At 33.6% G+C, this 19,435-nt stretch overlaps 1 protein-coding gene and 1 pseudogene across 5 annotated transcripts in view; one reads left to right on the top strand and one right to left on the bottom strand.

Annotated features, from left to right (window-relative positions):
* The window catches only part of LOC145290168 (uncharacterized), a 51,253-nt gene that overhangs the window by 30,543 nt on the left and 1,275 nt on the right, over positions 1-19,435 (bottom strand). The window lies entirely within an intron of this gene.
* Positions 16,894-19,156, top strand: LOC145303440 (uncharacterized; annotated as a pseudogene).

Genomic DNA, 19,435 nt, shown 5'->3' with positions numbered 1-19,435 from the left:
ACAACAATGTCGTCTGTAATTCCAATTGCTCCGTCAACTTGTTCGAGTATCTGGTCCATTTTCATTTGGAAAATGTCCTGGGATACACTTAACCCAAATGGTAATCTCTGGAAACAGTATCTGCCAAAAGGGGATTGGAATGTCGTTAGCAGCTGAGATTCCTGATCCAAATGTATGGACCAATAACCAGCTTTGGCATCAAGTTTAGAGAACAGCTTGGCACCTGCAAAGTGGTGTGTTAGCTCCTCCACTGTAGGGGTTGCATGGTGTCGTCTCTTTAGCGCAATGTTAAGGCGTCTTGGGTCTAGACAGATTCTCAGGCTTCCATCTTTCTTGTGTGAGTAAGCTAGGCTGGAAACCCAGTCTGTTGGCTCTGTGACTTTTCTAATGATCTTGTTGCTGACCATTTTGTCTAGTTCCTGTTTTATGTTGTCCTTTAGGGCAATTGGGGTTTTTCTTGGTGGGTCAATGTGAGGTTGTACGTTTTTGCTCGTTGTTAACTTGACATGTCCAGGCATAGAGCCTATTTTGTCGAATTGATCTGGATAGATCTGTATCAAGTCTTCGATTTTGTTGATTGGTTTGACTATATTTTGTTCTTTCACCGTGCAGTGAAGAGTGACCATTTTCAGTATTTCCAGTGATGGTAATCCTAGAATTGCTGGTCCATTTACATCTACTATATAGAAGGTGCTTTCGTGCGAATCAGGGGTTTGGTAGTTGCATGGTATACTGATATTGCCATAGCACTTTATCGGTGTTCCATTGTAGGCTATTAATTTTTTGTCCTTACTTTGTTTTTTTAGTTTGGGGCAGCCATCAGTAGTTAATTTCTCAGGAAACATTCTACGGAATGTAGAAATTGGTAATGTATTACCTTGGGCTCCAGTATCGACTTTAATTCGTAGTCTGTGAGTCCCGTTTCGATTAGGTAATTTTATATTTATATAAGCGAAGGCTTCATCTCTCTGTGTTTGAGAGGGTGTGTTAATGGTGGAAAAAGTTAAATTTTCGAATTGTTCATTTAGTTCCTGGCTGTTGTTCCTGGATAATATATCAGTTTGGATGAAGTGTTTTTTCTTGGTCTGGTTCATGTTTAATGGTTTTTGTTTTCCACGGTCTCTGTTTTGCGATCTTGACCTCGATCTTCTGTTATATAAACATACTGTTGCCCAGTGGTTATATTTTCCACACGTTTTGCATTTGGAACCAAATGCTGGGCATGCTTCACGTCGACGTTCGTGACTTTTTCCGCAATTAAGGCAGTTGTTTGTCTTTCTATTTTGTTTATATTTTTTAATTGCTTGTATGTCAGTATTGGCGCTATTGTCCTCCCCGTTATTGGTGTTTAACATCTCTCTAAGCTGTTTAATATGTGTGTTTGTTGCCTCATACGTTTTACCAATTCGGATGGTTTCATCCAGTGTTAGCGTATTATCTTTTCGTAATAGTTCTTTCAGGAATTCCACAATTGGGGTACTCGCAATAATTAGTTCTATAATTCGCTGTTCTTGTTTAGTGTCGGTTAGTGAGCATTTTAACGTAAGTTGACAACATCTATTGACAAAGTCGTCTAATGTCTCATCTTGTTTTTGTTTATAAGACATTAGTTTTAGTCTATTAATCCTAAAGTTTTCTTTAGGTTCTAAATGCTCCAAGAATTTATTAAAAATAGTGTCGGGAGAACGTTTTTCCTCGTCTGTTAATTTCCAAGTGTTAAATTTTTTGAGACCTTCGTTGCCGGTCTTTAGCAGTATGTAATTCACTTGTTGGTCGGTTTTTATTTTGTTTATAGCAAAATATAGTTCTAACCTCTGTTTAAAAAGTTTAAATGTTTCCGCTGGATTTGCCATTTCCCAGTCCATAAACGGAATAATGTCATTATTGGTAGACATTATTATTAACGGCTATGTATTTTTTCAATAAACAGAAAATTCAATATGTCTGCCAATGTGTGAAAATCCACACATGTTTACGGGAACACATACGATAACAACAGTTGACAAAAATTCAAAGTGTCTGCTATTGTGTGAAAATCTACACGTGTTTACGGGAACACATACGATAACAACAGTTGACAAAAATTCAAAATGTCTGCTATTGTGCGAAAATTCACACGTGTTTATAGCATATACGAGAATGACAGCAAAGTTTTATAAAATGCACATTAATGGTAAATTAATGAAAATTGGTTTACATGCCTTGTTTTGTCTTCTGTAAACGTATCTTTCCTCTCGTATCTGTTGCCGAAGTTTTTTTTTTTTTTTCTTTTTTTTTTCAACTGTTATAAATGTTTGGTATCCATTTCACTGCCACCATGTCGTTAATTTATGTTTGTTATTATAAGTAATTGATAACCAAGTTGTGGTTTTATTGATATAGAACTTTATTACATATTTACATAGGAAGAGAGATTGAAGGTACGTGTGTATAGGTCTACGCCATGTTGTCGAATACGATATGTATTAGGCGGTTTACATCAATATTCATACGCCATGATTTCCTTGTTACGCGTATGAAAGTAGTTCTATGATAACACTACAATCTTCACAAAAGATTTTTTCCTCACCACTTCTTCACAAAGTCTAACCTACCAAGCTCAGCAGAAGCAGTAAAATTACGCAACATAATTTTGCAACGAGAAAATGAAACAACCTGTTATTAATCCAGCAGGTAAGAGCACTTTTTGATATCATGTTAATTTCTGCTCTGCCAGAGTTCTAAGCTATGTGAGAACAAATTTCTCACAAGGTCTGATCTTTACTCCTGATCTGAAATGGAACACATGCATCAAATCCGTTGCCAAGGTTGCTGGAAAAATGGTGGAATCATTCTACCGTTCCAGTAGATATCTCATTACTGATGAGATATCTTGGAGAGCCACGTATGTCGAAATTGTGAGTACTGTTGCGACATCTGGACAAGAGCTGCAAGAAAGATTTTATCCTTGTCAGTCTGTCTCTGCTTTATCGTTATTTTCATGGCAAGTGCTCGTCTGAACTCCAATCTATCACGCCCCCCCCCTCGCCAAACATTCGTCTAGCTTAAACCACTATCAATAATTTCCTCCACCCTTTATCTCTGCCTTAACATAAACGTAGATTCCATGAACAAGGCTTCATTCTTAGAACCACATGCCTTTAAAACTCTCTTCCGTTTGCCTCATTTCCAACTGACTACAATTTGGTTGCCTTCAAGTTCAATGTAAACAAGTTCTTGATGAGCCGTCCCCTTAAGTAATCCAATTTACCAAATTTCCACTACTAACGATTACTACGATATTGTCCCATTGACTACTATGCACTCATTAACCCTCATCCTTGAGTAGCTTGATCGATTTACGTAATTTTTGGAATATGACATATTCGTCTGTAAAGAGTAGGTATACAATAAAAGTTTTTCTCCATTTTTGTTTATCGGCATAAGTACCACTCTGAACTTGCACCATTTTTTTTTTATCTGAAAGTTATCTGTAATCAATGAGAGTAATTGGAAAAAACTAAAAAAAAAGTGAAAATTGTGGACTTTAGTGGGAGGACAATCCTGTGGAATTCTGCCAAAGGCCGATTTGAATCTTCCCTGAAAAAAAAAAAAAAAAAAAAATCGAGAAATAGAAATATCCCCATCCTTCATCTTCAAAAAAATCTTCCCTTGCGCTGATGGAACTACCCAATGGCAACTTCTCCAAATATATTAACACAAGAAGTGTTGAAAATGGGATATTTTTTTTGAAATGGGGTGTTTCTGTATGGTTTCGGATTTCATTTCATGCTTATTGACTTCGTTCTGTATTAGCATCAACTGTATCCATTTTCGTCATCTTTGTTTTGGGAGCGCAATTGTTAGAGATTGTCATGTATAAATATTTAAAGTGTGTATATTTCAATCTATTTTAACTCGAAAAGATTCCTTATATAATAATATATATAAAAAATTATTTTTAATGGTTAAACAATTTGTTTTTTCTTGCAACAAAGTCATGCAGTGATTTAGTGACTTTGCTCTTAAACACTTTAAAATAAGTTAAAATAAAACTAAAACATTATCCAACGAAGAGGACATTATCTTACTTTTGGTAAGTTTTATTTGTTAATCTTGAACATATTTTCAGTGCATTCTTTCTAGTAAAAATGTCCCAAAACTTTTGATTAAAAAAAAAAAAAATGGTCTTGGTCCATTAGATGGTATTGAAGTAAAATGAGAGAGAAGGTGCCGGAAAACTTGTCCATTTTTGCTAGGTGGGAAAACTGGTCCATTATGTAATAAATATTGATTGAAAACACATTTTATGACCATTCTTGAAGGAGATATTATTCTTAAAGGCAACTACGCACCTCCATAATATTTAAAAAAATTATTTTTATTTGTTTACTCTTGTTTAAAAAAAGTAAACTTGATCATGAAGCCACAGAGTCAAGACATGAAAAACAAAATCATATATTTATTTACAAAAAATACTTTAGTTTTTACACTTTTTGTGTTATTACGAAAAAAAAGAAACAAAGAAAAACACTTTTGTATTATCAAAGAAAGCAAATATTTTATTCAGGAGAATTAATTTAGTTTAAACAGTTCTTGTGTTATTACGAAACAAAATAGAAAACACTTCTTGTATAATCAAATATTAAATTATATAAAATAATTTATTAAATTATTATGTCAGTGTTAAAACTAAATCAAGTATTTTGAATAAAATATTTGTTTGGCACTTCTACATGACAGTGGCATGAGTCGACTGAGACAAGTTGACCCCTGTTCTTTGAATGAGAAACGCCCTCTACCGGCCGTTCTGTGAACCTCAAATATAAACAAGTGTTTCCTAAAACACAAAAATACATAATAATGAAATAAATAACACAAAAATATAGGAAAAGCAAAATATTTACAGATTGCTTTTTCCTGTAAGATTGTATGAAATGTAGCAATATATAATTATTTGTTTTGTTTTTTTGCTTTTTTTCACAATAAGATTGTATAAAAATATATCAAAATATAATTTTAGTTTGTCAATGTAGCAAAATATAATTTTAAAAACATGAAACATTTATAGAGGTTTTGCACAAACTTTTAGAAAGGTACGAGTTATCGATCCTTGTTCTTTGAATGAGAGACGCCCTCTATTGGCCATTCTTGAAACTAAAATACACACATTCGCCTCCTGACACAGAAGTGCCATTTGTTTTATTATTTGATGATATAAGAATTTTTTTGTTTAAAAGTCATGGGGTGGGGGGACTTCTGCAGTATGTAGACGGCGACTATTGTTAGGGGGCGATAACACCGATTTCTTCTTGGTCAAATAACACAGCAAATAAGTAACAAACAAGATTATTTTTTTTCCGAACAGAAAAATATTTCAAAAACAAAACATTTGTTGTATAAAAATGTATCAATATATGATTGTAAAAACATTTATTTAAAAGTCTGCATAAGAAAATATTATTTTAATAAAACAATTTTGTAAGCAACTTTTGATTTTTATAAAGTAAAATAACTTTTTTTTTGTAAATGTGTAGTTTAGGGGCGTCAATTATTTGACAGACAAAAAGTTATAAAAACTATTTATTTTTGGCAAATGTGTATTTCAGCGGCATAAATTATTTGACGGACAAAAATTTATACAAATTATTTATTTTTATATAAAACTGTAAGAAATTCTGCAGAAATGAAGAAGCTTTTTATAGGACGGTTTCTCTGCTCACGGATTTGTTTTAACCAATCAGATTGCATGTTATAACTGGCTGCCGAGAATGTTCCTTGACGCCAATTCCTTTTCAGATCAGAATCCAGAAAGATGTCGAGTTGAACACAAATGGAATTCTCACCAGATTCCAGGAAGACGTCGAGTTGGACACACTCGGATTTCTGAGTCAAATCCTAGAAGACGCAGGGCGAAACAGACTGGATTTCTCACTCGAATCAAGGCAACAAAATTACTTGTTGCTTCGAGATGTTTTAAATACCCAAATTTATCATGGCAATTACCAATACCCTTAAGTAGGGCAAAGTTATATCTGCACGCTAGTGCTACAATTTAAAGTCTGTGAAGATGAAATTAAGTTTGACCTTTCATTTGTCCGCAATTGGACAGTATTCTACAAGGACTCCTCGTGTATGGCCAGCTAGCAGCTCGACTTGGAGGTCAACACAACAAATCCAACCTGCGTATTTCTTCGTCAGCGGGAATCCTACCCAGCCTTTATCGAAGATGAACTATTATTCCCGTTGGAAATGTTACCAGCCCAAAATGGCAGATAGATGAAGATGATGCATCTTTTGCAACCATGGACCTTTTTTACTTTAATAAAATTTACGTTGAAGTTTTAAGGTGAGCTTGTTGTAATTTCTGTATGGTTTTCTTCCAATCTGCCAGAAGCAAAAACCTTGTCAGAGAAATCTCACAGCGTTTTTTTACAAAAGTTTGCAGTTTTTTCTCCCTCCGCCTTTCTAATCATTTTTTTTTTTGCAAAAGATAGCTCTCACCCTCTTCATTGTTTTCTTGCAAGAGTCACGCGTTGGTTTATAATTGTAGTTTAAATTCTCATATCATTAACTTGCAGTAAATGTCAACATTTCTTTTGTCGGACTGTTGATTTTTTAAAAATATTGAAGCGTTCGTGAAACAAAGACCATATCCTTTTATTAAATAATTAAATAAATAAATTACTGTCCATCTATTTAAATTGTAACTAACAAAAAAAAAAAACGTCATTCTTAAATTGTAACTTTGAAAAAAAAAGACATCTTTTTTCTGCCTCCATTATTCTAATTCTTCGAAGATATTTTTGATATTCAATTATTAAAAAAAAATCTTTTTATTAGTTGTGATTTTAAAGTGTTGTCTGTTGCTAACATATTGTGTTGGAGAATTTTTTTTTTTTTTTTTTTTTTACAAATTTAGTCCACCACGCGGTCGTTAAATTTATATCGTCGCCTTAATCAGATTTTATTAGCCAGTTTTGGGTTTTCAGATAACATTTTTTTCCTTCTCGACGACTATAGTTTTACGTTGCCGGTTTTACGTTGCCGGAAAACAATAATTTGTAGTTTGCGCTTTTTTTATTATTCCACGTGGGAACGGGCATTTATATTTTTTGTTGGTTGGGTTGAAGCAAAGAAATTTCGAATATCAACAACCCTAACTTGGATGGAAGAAAGATTATATGAGAAAATTAAAAAGAAATTTTCTCTGGATATTCACAAATGGATGTCCGGACTGGACGACTTATTCGACCAGTTAATTATAAAATCCTCAGTTGAGGATAGATTCAATATTTGTCAAGATGCGGCTGAATTTATGGCAAAAGTTAGGCAAAATTTGGCACCATTAGTTGTGCTGAGGCGGGAAAATAGCCCGCTAAAAATGTTGGCTTCTTCTTCGGATTCAAAATCCAATATAGCAAAGAGTTCCAAGCCTAAACAGATTTATTTAAAAAAGAGTAATAATAATTCTAAGTCTCTCATTAATAATGGTGAGATTAATAAATTTTGTAAATTATGTAGGGTTACTGATCACCTGACTAAAATTTGTTCCAAATATCGAGACTTTGACTCAAAAATTATAAGAGCCAAAGAACTTAAATTATGTATTAGATGCCTCGGTGAGCACTCTGAGACTGTTTGCAAAGGGATAAAGGGTTTTCCTTATCATTGCACCGTTTGTGGCTTTAAGAACCATTTTTCTATTATGTGCCTCAAAAGTTCCAAACCCTTTGTGGGACATACATCATTATCGGGACAGGAAAAATGTATATTTCCTGTACTCAAAATATCAATAAAGGTGAAAGGGCGCCCAGTCTATTTTTACTGTTTTTTGGATACGGGTAGCCAGAAATCCTTCTTTTCTTAAGTAATTCTAGACCGTTTAAGTCTCAGGAATAAATTAAAACCAGGGATGGTGGAAACGCCTGTTAATACTCTTGTGGGGACTAATTTTTTAAAACATAGGGAGCTGGAAGTGTCGCTTAAATTGGGACATCAGTGTTCCTTTCCTTTTTTTGCCTTTTTTGCAGATGATTTGAAGTTAAAATTTCGGGTGGACAAATTTGATGAGATCAAAATTTGATGAGATCACATCAAAATTGACTAAAGAGGATTTTCGTCTTTTTCCTGGATACTCTGAATTGAATGGGTCTGCTATTCACGGCATAATTGGCCTAGACCTTATTCCATGGATAAATATTCTCCGTTTAATTAAATGTTTGGGAGGTTCTGCATGGAAACTCCCCAAGTACATAATTTCCTTCGGTGAGAGGTCTAAATTTTTGAATTCCAATGCAAAGGTGAAGGAAGAGTTACCGGCCTTTGATCATGTACTAGAGCAATACCTACATGCCATTCTTACTTAATTGATAGCGTGTTAAATTCTGTAGCTACTTATGAAGATACACTTCAACTCTTTTTCAACGATTCTGCTATTGAACGTGGAGTGGAAAGGGTTTTATCCCTAGACTCCCTGGGTATTAATGAAACAAAAATGTTGTCCTCTCTTGATAAAGAAAAAATAAATGCCTTCAAGGAAGCTATTGTTCAAAAGGCCATAACTGATAGGCCACTAACATTTATTTCAGCTTCAGATAGAAGCCTTCATATTTTGACCCTCAATCATTTTCTGCAGACGGGATATTGTCCCCGCCTGCTTATCAATAATTGTGGTTCAGAGGATCTTTCCTCAGAAACGCTCTTGCATTCCCTTGAACTGAGGGATGAATTCGTCAGTGAATTTAGACGTATTTGGCACAATGACTACTTGCTCTCAATTAGAGAAGTAGATGCCAACATTAAAGATCAAGCGCTAGATATCGGAGGGTGAAATTGTTCTTATAAAATCTCAAATCTCTGAATAAGTCCCGACCTTTCTGGGGTTTGGACAAGGTAATAAAATTATTGGTTGGTAATGACCATAAGGTCCGCTCGGTTTCAGTTTTGAAGGACGGGTGTGTTCAAGTTCATTCTTTAAAAAATATTTATCCCCTAGAAGTAAAACACAATTCTGATTCTGAAATAGCAGAATTTACGGAAGGAGGCCCTTTCTTCTGCCCTACATGTTGGATCGCCAATGATGGAACAGCACTTATGGTGCATTGCGACTCATGCGATAATTGGTATCATTTCAGTTGTGTTGGATTTGACCAGCGGGATACCATAGATGAGTGGGTGTGTCCGAGTTGTATGGACAAAACGTCAAAATAAATTCTTATAGTCTATTATCAGGGTCACCAGGGGCAAAAACCTTGTGAGAGAAATCTCACAAAACACATTATTAGACACAAAGGCTGAAATGAAACCTGAAAAAAATGTAATTTTTATTTTTTTCAACATTTTTATTACACTAAATGTACAACAGAGGCCGTCACCTTGTTTTGAAAATTTAGCCTTTGTAAGGATTGCCAGATTGGCCCTTTTGAGACCAAATTTGACTTTTTTATGCTCTTGCATGGAAGAGCGTAAAAAAAGGTCAAATTTGGCCTCAAAAAGGCCAATCTGGCAAGCCTTAGAAAGGCCAAAATTTTAAAACAAGATCGTGGCCTCCGTTTTTGTCTAATAATGTCTGTCTGTTTAATCTAATAAAAAATGTTGAAAAAATAATAAAATTAAATTTTTTCGGGTTTTATTTCAGCCCTAGGGTCTAATAATGTGTTTTATATAAAAATAAACTATTTTTATAAATTTTTGTCTGTCAAATAATTTACACCGCTGAAATACACATTTGCCTTATTTTTATATAAAACACATTATTCGACCCAAAAGCCTGAAATAAAATCAGAAAAAAAAGTTCATTTTTACTATTTTTTCATCACTTATTATATGGCGATTGCCGGGAGCTGGTGTCTTGTTGAAGTAGGAAGTGGGAAATACAGAAATAAAGATTGCTGAACTCACACAAGAATTGGAGAAAATTATGTATATTAAATTGAAAATATTACAAAGAAAAGGTTCTTGCAAAACTAATTGTGTTTGCGGCTTTAGAAGTCCAATAAAAAGTTCTTTATCGTCCAAAAGTCTTGGACGGCTCCCTGAAAAAGTTCAATCAAAATTCGGCGGCAAATTTAGGAGAGATTTTCCATAGTTGTCTATAGGCCGACGATTGATTCAAAAAGAGGGCGAATCTGTTTTTCCAGAATTCTGCTTATATTAAATGTTTGTTGATTGGCCAAGGAGCTTCATCCTAGCCAATCAAAATAGGGCTTTCAGAAAGGAGAAGTGGTCGATATAATTAGTTGAACAAAGGGAGGTAACTACTTTTTTTTATAATTAGATTAAATGTATGACATTCGAGGGCGCTGTCTGTATTGCTTTTAAAATTTGACTTTTACAAGGTTTGACAGATTAGCCTTTTTAAGGCCAAATTTGGCTTTTTTTACGCTTTCATTACAAAAAATATATGGAGGACAAAAACGTGGTTCATGGAAAGGCTTAAAAAAGGCCAAATTCAACTGTCGTTCAGGGCAATGGGCATATTTGGATATTGTCGTATGATAATTGACAATTGTTTTGGAAATTCCACATCTCACAGGACTGACTTGATGAGGATACAAAAAGTGTTGTACATTACCAAATGGGGCAATCCCTTGAGGCAAATCCCAGGCCTGTCCATTCATACATTTAATGATTCTGGAACCCTCCATGAACTGAAATATGTCAACTCCCAGGATACCCTGAATTGTTATGGAATCACCCTGTTTTTCATTTGAAAATGCCAATCTGTGTTTCAACTCATTCAGGTTGGACTTCACTTGGCCAAAGCTGGCGAACTCAAACTGCATACTGAATCCATCATCGATTAAAACAGGAATAGGGAGTTGTTTCCCCTTTCCCACGGTAACGTTCAAGATAACCTGTTCAAATCGCTTCATAGTCACACCCGCATAGGTCTTCATTTGATAATCGGTTGGATCAGAATTTCCCTCAGGATACTTCAGTTCCTTTAATATTTTCTTAGAAAAATATGAACGCTGACTCCCTGTGTCCAATAGGCAGTTAATAGTAGCTTTCTCAGATCCATAATTTAAAGAAATAGCTACAACAGGCAATATGATTTCGTTTTCATAAACGTGAGAGAATAGAGAAACCACTCTCTTAGTGTTGCACAGGGGTGCAATATGCGCCTTTGAAAGGCATAAGCTGCACGTGAGGGGTGATTTGCTCTGGAGTCCAGGACAATTCTCACTTTTATGTTTTAAGCTGGAACATCCTGTACACAGTTTCAGTTGCTTGCACCTCTCAACTCTGGCTTCATAAGATGCAAACTTGGTGCATTTTAGCATAGTGTGGCCACGTGATGTGCAAAGTTTGCAATATACCCCAGAAGAGCTTGTAGTGAAATTCTGTAGAGCAGCATCACCATTCTTTTTTTCATAGGTCTTGACCTGCCCTTTATCATTCTTCGAGGGGTTTTCCGTAACCCGAAAAAGTTTTTTATTTCGAGACAGAGCACGAACTGCCTCATTGTAATTTTCAAAAATTTGTGTTAGAGACGGGTAACTCGTGCCCACTCTGTGGTTAATTTCCCTTCTCAAGGCAACTGGCAACTTTTCGTATATAATATGGCTGACCAGCAAAAATCCGGGGGAGTTCTCCTCAAAAAAATCTATCAGATATGAAGTCCTCAATTCGGATAAATCCGCTCTCACCTCAGCAAGGTATCGCTTCACAGCCACAAATTCAGGGTCATATTGAGGAGAAGTAGAAATGATCTGCTTGAAGATCTCACTTATTATAAAGGGGACATCCAGGAATTCCTTGGTCAGCAAATCCACCGCTACATCGTAATTACCATCCTCCAAGGTCAGATGGGAAACCAATTGCAAGGCATAGTCACTCAAATACCCTTTCAATAAGGCTAATTTTGCCCTGCCGGAATCAATAGACTCAGTACAGTTTTTGAATTGAGCAATAAAATTTTTACATTCAAATTTGGAAGGATTGATTCCACTAAAGGTGGCACACTGCAACTTGGGGACAGAAAGCAAAGGTACAGAGGTAGGTTCATTTTTCCGTGATGTGGTGGGGTTTTCAATAGAGTTTTCAATGTCGGCAAGGCGATCATTAATATTAGCTCGAAAGCCAATTTCCCTCCTTTGCTCCTCAACAAATCCACACTCCCTTAAATCAAGTTCTGCTTTTATACACAGCCCTTTAATTTTATCATTTAAGGAGCGGACCTCAATCTGCAACTCCTTAATTATAGCTTCTTCCTCCTGGAAGGTTTTTTTTCTCAAACCTTCGCGTTCTTCCAACATGTCCGTGTTAAGGGAAATATCTTCCTTTAACACGTTTCTGGAGTCCATGAGCGCCCTAACACCCTTCAAGGTCCGGAAATCATCCATTTTACAGTTGTTTTGTTTTGGGAAAGGATGATGGTTTTAAGTTGTTTTTTTTTTAAAAATAAGTTAAATTTTGTGGGAGTATTGTTGATAATGTCTGTGGATAGGCCGAGAAGAGTTATGGCCCTTGGACGGAACTTAGCATAAATGTAGTTATGGCCCTTGGACGGAAGTTTGCATAAGTGGAGTTATCGCCCTTATATAAGGAGGCCATGTTTATTTACATTCGTATGTATGACGCCACGCTCTTGAACGAATGATGCCTGCTTTACGCGAACTTCAGTCGGTAGAAAGTTTCAAACTTTTAATAATACAACAGGAAATATTATATTATTTGTTCGTTTTTTTTTTTTGGAAACGAAATAAATTTTTTTTTTCTTTTAAAATGTTCATTGAATTTTAAACCTTTAACAAAGGCAGAAATATTATTTGTTCGTTTTTTTTTTTTTTGGAAGCGAAATAATTTTTTTTTTCCTTTAAAATGTTCATTGAATTTTAAACCTTTAACAAAGGCAGAAATACTATTTGTTCGTTTTTTTTTTGGAAACGAAATAAATTTTTTTTTTTCTTTAAAATGTTCATTGAATTTTAAACCTTTAACAAAGGCAGAATTACTATTTGTTCGTTTTTTTTTTGGAAACGAAATAAATTTTTATTTTTTTTTTTTTTTTTAAGAGGGACTTCTCATGGTATTCCTTTTTCCATTTTCCTTGCAAATATCCTCAGGAGTTCAAATCTTCTCTTCCCTTTTATTTTTTTTTCTTCACAACAAGCTGCTAAACGTTATTTAGTTTTGCAAAATATGGCGATTGCCGGGAGCTGGTGTCTTGTTGAAGTAGGAAGTGGGAAATACAGAAATAAAGATTGCTGAACTCACACAAGAATTGGAGAAAATTATGTATATTAAATTGAAAATATTACAAAGAAAAGGTTCTTGCAAAACTAATTGTGTTTGCGGCTTTAGAAGTCCAATAAAAAGTTCTTTATCGTCCAAAAGTCTTGGACGGCTCCCTGAAAAAGTTCAATCAAAATTCGGCGGCAAATTTAGGAGAGATTTTCCATAGTTGTCTATAGGCCGATGATTGATTCAAAAAGAGGGCGAATCTGTTTTTCCAGAATTCTGCTTATATTAAATGTTTGTTGATTGGCCAAGGAGCTTCATCCTAGCCAATCAAAATAGGGCTTTCAGAAAGGAGAAGTGGTCGATATAATTAGTTGAACAAAGGGAGGTAACTACTTTTTTTTATAATTAGATTAAATGTATGACATTCGAGGGCGCTGTCTGTATTGCTTTTAAAATTTGACTTTTACAAGGTTTGACAGATTAGCCTTTTTAAGGCCAAATTTGGCTTTTTTTACACTCTTTCATTACAAAAAATATATGGAGGCCAAAAACGTGGTTCATGGAAAGGCTTAAAAAAGGCCAAATTTGACCTTAAAAAAGCCACTCTTTCAAACCTTAGAAAGGCCAAATTTTAAAAAGCAATATGGTGGCCTCGAATGTTGTACAGTTAGTCTAATAAAAATGATGAAACAAATAATAAAAATTAAAATATTTCTGGTTATATTTCAGTCTTAGGGTCTGATAATGTGTTTTATATAAAAATAAATACTTTTTATAACCTTTTGGCTGTCAAATAATTTACGCCGTTACACATTTACCTTTTTTTTTCAACAAATAAATAATTTGAATGAAACATTTTTTTGAATTAAAGCAACTTTTAAGGGTCAACCACAAATTAATAATTTAAATGTTTTTTGACCAAGAAGCGCCAATTGACGACAGTTTAGTGAAATACACCAAGAAAAGATGGCCGCTTTCCGCTGGGTGTGTTAGAAACTTTGTGAAAAATATTGAATAATTCGACCCCGTCTTTCCAAGCTTATAACTACTCGAAAAATGTAATTCAAACCCTTTTTTTTTTCAATTGAAGGAGCAAGGACCAAGGTTTTATTAAAAAAAAAAAACAATGTGATTTTTAAAAAAAAGTTTTAAACTTTGGACCTTGTAATTTCTAAAAAAACTTCTTTTTTTTTGTTTTAAATTTGAATATATTATTTATTGATCATTTATCTTCAATTTGTGAGACATAAAACTTTGGTGAGTAAATTAATTATTTACTTTTAATAGACATTTCAAAATCGGGGGGGGGGGGGGGCGCGTGAATTAAAAAAAAAAAAAACGTTTGTCTAAAATATTATATTCGGTTTATTGGAAAAAGTATAAAATTTCACATTGATCCTGAAAATATCGTAAAAATAGAATCAATAGAAAAATTTTGATAGATTTTTAAATTTTTAAAATTGAAAAATACTGAACTCGTAAAATTCAATTAATTTCATTAGTTTTTTTTTTTTTTTAAATAAAAAAATAATATTTCTATTACTTTTTATACAACTTTAATAGTTTATTTTGGAAGTATAATCCATAAAGAAAATAAACAACCCACTTTTAAAAGAGAAATTACGAGTTTTTTTTAAATATTTTATTCGCAGTTTCGTGTTAGGGGTGTGAAAAATTTCTACAAAAATTAATAAAAAAAATGTTAAAACTAAATTGTTTTTCTAAAAATATTTATTTTATTATTTGATAATACAAGAAGTGTTTTTTTTTTTGTTTTTTTTTTTGCTTCGTAATAACACAAGAAGTGTTAAAAACTAAAGTAATTTTTTTAAATAAATATATGGTTTCGTTTTTTTTTTCTTTCGTGTCTTCCGTTCGGTTTCGTTACATAATCAACGTATCCACTTCCGGTAGCTTGATTTTTTTTTCCGAAAATTGGTCAATTTTTTTCTTTGAGAGTGACCTACCCTTTCTTTTTTTTGGGGGGGGGGGAAGAGACGGATTTTCACTTAAACCAAAATATTATTAAACAGGATTTGTTTTTTTCCCCTTCAATTGGGGGTGGGGGTGGAATTTTCCTTTTATTTAAAATAAAATAAAACAAACGAAAAAGTTTATTAAACAAGATTTGAACAAAATAAAATAAAACAGACATTATTAAACATTTGGTACTTATACAGTTTAGTGACGACATTAAAAAATGGAAATATTGAAAAAAAATTTTAATGTACGTAATTGTTATAGACTGAAGTTCTCCGAAAAAAAATTTCACTTCATTTGATCAAGTAGTTTTTTTTTTTTACAGCGAAAAACAATTATTTATCACGACGACGTCAACGTGGCCATTTTGGAAATGTACCTAGCAGAATACCTCCATTTTAGGCCAAATTTCTCAATCTAGCCTTTTTTTTTCTCGACAGATGCGCACAACGCATCTGCAATTTTTTTCCGTTTTTTTTTTTTCGTTTTTTTTTTTTAAATCTGCAATTTTTTTGCGTTTTTTTTTTTTTTTTTAAATAATACTATTGAATATGCAAAAAAATTGAAGAATGCAAAGAATTAAATTTTTATACGAGATTATTTTTGAAACATGCGCAGTTGGACACGCATGGATAACTTCGAAACAAAATTTTAAATTCGAAAATTTCGAAATTTCGTTTATTTACTTTTGTTACAAATTAAAAAAAAACAAAAAAAAAACACCCCAAAAATGGCATCTGTCTTTGCAAAAAAAAAAAAAAAAAAAAAATCTCATTCTGGTGGGGGAAAAAAGGGCTAGATTGGCCTAAAATGGAGGTATTCTGCTATGCACGGCAGTTACCTGCCCTTGGGGAATTCCTGGGCGCTGCAATAACATTTCCAAAATGGCCACGTTGACGTAGCGTCGTAGCACGTAGCCGTGATAAATAATTGTTTTTCGATGTGAAAAAAAAAAACTACTTGATCAAATGAAGTGAAATTTTTTTCTGGAGAACTTCAGTCTATAACAGTTACGTACAATAAATTTTTGGCCTTTTTACTGAGTGTGGACCCAAGCAAAAATTTTTTTTTGCTTAAGTACGTATGCGCGCAATCGTAAGTCTGCGGCCAAAAAACAAAAAAGGCCAAAAAAAAAGTCAAATACACATTGAACACATTGACCTCAACAGCGATTTTATCTCTCGGAACTCGCCAAATACTGCTAAAGCTATAAATTAAAAGCTTATTTTCTGTTGTGTCACAAAGTTTACTTTTGTGTTATTTAACATGAGGTAGGTGGGGATTAACTATACTTCATCTATCAATTTAATGAAGAAGAAACAGTTTAATATATTTTAAGTTTGTATTCCTCGTGGTGGCCAAACTGCACAAGTACCCATTGTAAGTCTGCGGAAAAAAAAAAGGCCAAAAAACCGGAAGTGCAGTCAAATACACATTGACCTCAACAGCGATTTTATCTCTCGGAACTTTTTTCAAGACTCCAAATTTGACTTTTAAAAATTTCATTTCACATTTCTTTCACTTAAAAAATATCATTTCACATTCCTTTCACTTTTGAAACTACATTTGACTTTTAAACTTATAAACATTTCATTTCACATTTCTATCACTTTTAAAAAGTTTATTTCACATTTCGAAAAATGCTCACACAACTCTTTGAGTGGACGAAAGATTTTGACTCCGCTTATACTTTCCTCAAAGAGAGGAAAATCCTTGCAGAAAAAATGGTATGCAGTAGAAAAAATGGTATGCAGTGTTTGTCAACAGGAGATGTCTCTTATCAAAAATCGCGACACTAAAGTTTTCCGATGCAAAGCCCATAAGAACCAGAAGGCATCGATAAAAAAGGGTTCATTTTTGCAAGACTCCAAAATAACATTGCAAGAATTCATCCGAATAGCATATGTCTGGCCTAGACAGATAACTGGTGTTGTCGCCTCTGACATGTGCGAGGTAAGCGGGAAGACCATTTGTTCATGGTACCAGTATTTACGCGACGCCACAAGCCATCATATGGTGATGAAGATGAACCCATTTCGTGAAAATAGTGAATAATTCCACCCCATCTTTCCAAGCTTATCCCTCCTCGAAAAATGTAATTCAAGCCCTAATTTTTTTTTTTTCAATTAAAGGAGCAAGGACCAAGGTTTTATTAAAAAAAAAAACAAACAAAAAAAAACAATGTGTTTTTTTTTTAAAAAAAAAGGTTTTAAACTTCGGACTTTACAGGTAAATTTCTAAAAAAGCGATTTTTTTTTTGTTTTAAATGTGAATATATTATTTATTGACCTTTTCTCTTCAATTTGTGATATATAAAACCCCCCGACATAATTAATTATTTACTTTTTTATAGACATTTCAAAATGAGAGGCGTGAATTATTCCACCCCCTGTCTTTCCAAGCTTATAACTCCTCGAAAAATGTAATTCAAGCCCTAATTATTTTTTCAATTAAAGGAGCAAGGACCAAGGTTTCATTAAAAAAAAAAAAAAAAAAAGACAAAAAAAACTGTGTTCTTATAAAATAAGGTTTTAAACTTCGGACTTTACAGGTGAATTTCTAAAAAAGCGATTTTTTTTTTGTTTTAAATTTGAATATATTATTTATTGACCTTTTCTCTTCAATTTGTGATATATAAAACTCCCCGACATAAACTAATTATTTACTTTTTAATAGACATTTCAAAATGGGTGACACTTGGGGGGGGGGGGCGTGAATTTAAAAAAAAAACGTTTGTCTAAAATATTATATTCGGTTTATTGGAAAGAACATAAAATTTCACATTGACCCTGAAAATATCGTAAAAATAGAATCAATAGAAAAATTTTGATAGATTTTTAAAGTTTAAAAATTGAAAAATATTGAGTTCGGAATATTCATTACTGTTTTTAAAAAAAAAATATTTCTATTACTTTTAAAACAACTGTAATAGTTTATTTTGGAAGTATAATCCATAAAGAAAATAAATAACTCACTTTTAACAGAGAAATTACGAGATTTTTATATTGTATTCGCAGTTTCGTGTTAGGGGTGTCAAAAATTCCTACAAAAATTCTGATACTGCTAGTGGACCTGGCCACGTGGTACAAATTGATGAGTCTTTGATCTGTAAACGGAAATATAACCGCGGTAGAGTACCAGAGCAAAGGTGGGTTTTCGGTGGGTGGGATACAGAGGATAAAATCGGATTTTTGGTTTTTGTCAGTGATCGCTCCTCCGACACCTTGATACCACTGATAAAAAAATACATAAAACCAGGAACTACCATACATTCCGACAGTTGGAGAGCATATACTCCAATTGACCAGATAAATGTCCACCCCAGGTATCCACAAACAAGTGAACCATTCTCAACACTTCGTCGATCCAGTATCAGGCGTGCACACCAACAACGTGGAATGTTTTTGGAAGAACGCAAAAACGAAATTCAAAACAATGATGGGGGTGCACTCCAGTACAGTGGAGTCCCATTTGGACGAATTTTTATGGAGGGAGGTTTACGGAAAAAGTGGCAAAGACGCTTTTGACAATGTGTTGCTGCATATATCGCAGTCAGTGGTATATTGTTTAAGATAAAATTTGACTTGTAAAAATTTCATTTCACATTTCTTTCACTTTTTGGATAAAAAAAAATCTCAACTTGTTGGTACATCTACAGAAAATCGCTGTTGAGGTCAATGTGTATTTGGCCTTTTTTTTTTTTGGCCGCAGACTTACGATTGCGCGCATGCGTACTTAAGCAAAAAAGAAATTTTTGCTTGGGTCCACACTCAGTAAAAAGTGCCAATTTTTTTTTTTAATATTTCCATTTTTTAATGTCGTCACTAAACTGTATAAGTACCAAACATTTATTTTACATTTGTACGGATTCGGTAAAATAAGTTTCGAGAAAAGCGTAATATTAATGCACATTGAAGGGAAAAAAACTAAATCTTGTTTAATAATTTTCTCGTTTGTTTTACTTTATTTTAAATAAAGTGAAATCCCCCCCCCCCCCAAAAAAAAAAGAAAGGGCAGGTGTTACTCTCGAAGAAAAAAATTGACCAATCAGATTAAAAGATGATTTTATGAAGAACACAAGGAGCGGACATTTTTATTTTCAATTTCGATGATGGCGACAAAGTAAACAAAATCACCGGCTTCGATATTTTGTTCTATGCTTACAATGGTTATTTTTTTTTAAACAAAAAATACTATTTAGCGCAAAATAATTCGTTTAGCAATAGTGCCGATCCTCAAAAAATTCTCTGGAATTTGTAACGCTAAAATTGGATTCAACCCTCCT

Source organism: Euprymna scolopes, chromosome 2 (genome assembly GCF_053919585.1).
Source record: "Euprymna scolopes isolate OS-2025 chromosome 2, ASM5391958v1, whole genome shotgun sequence".
Classification (NCBI taxonomy): domain Eukaryota; kingdom Metazoa; phylum Mollusca; class Cephalopoda; order Sepiida; family Sepiolidae; genus Euprymna; species Euprymna scolopes.
This window is presented reverse-complemented; position numbering and strand designations above follow the sequence as displayed.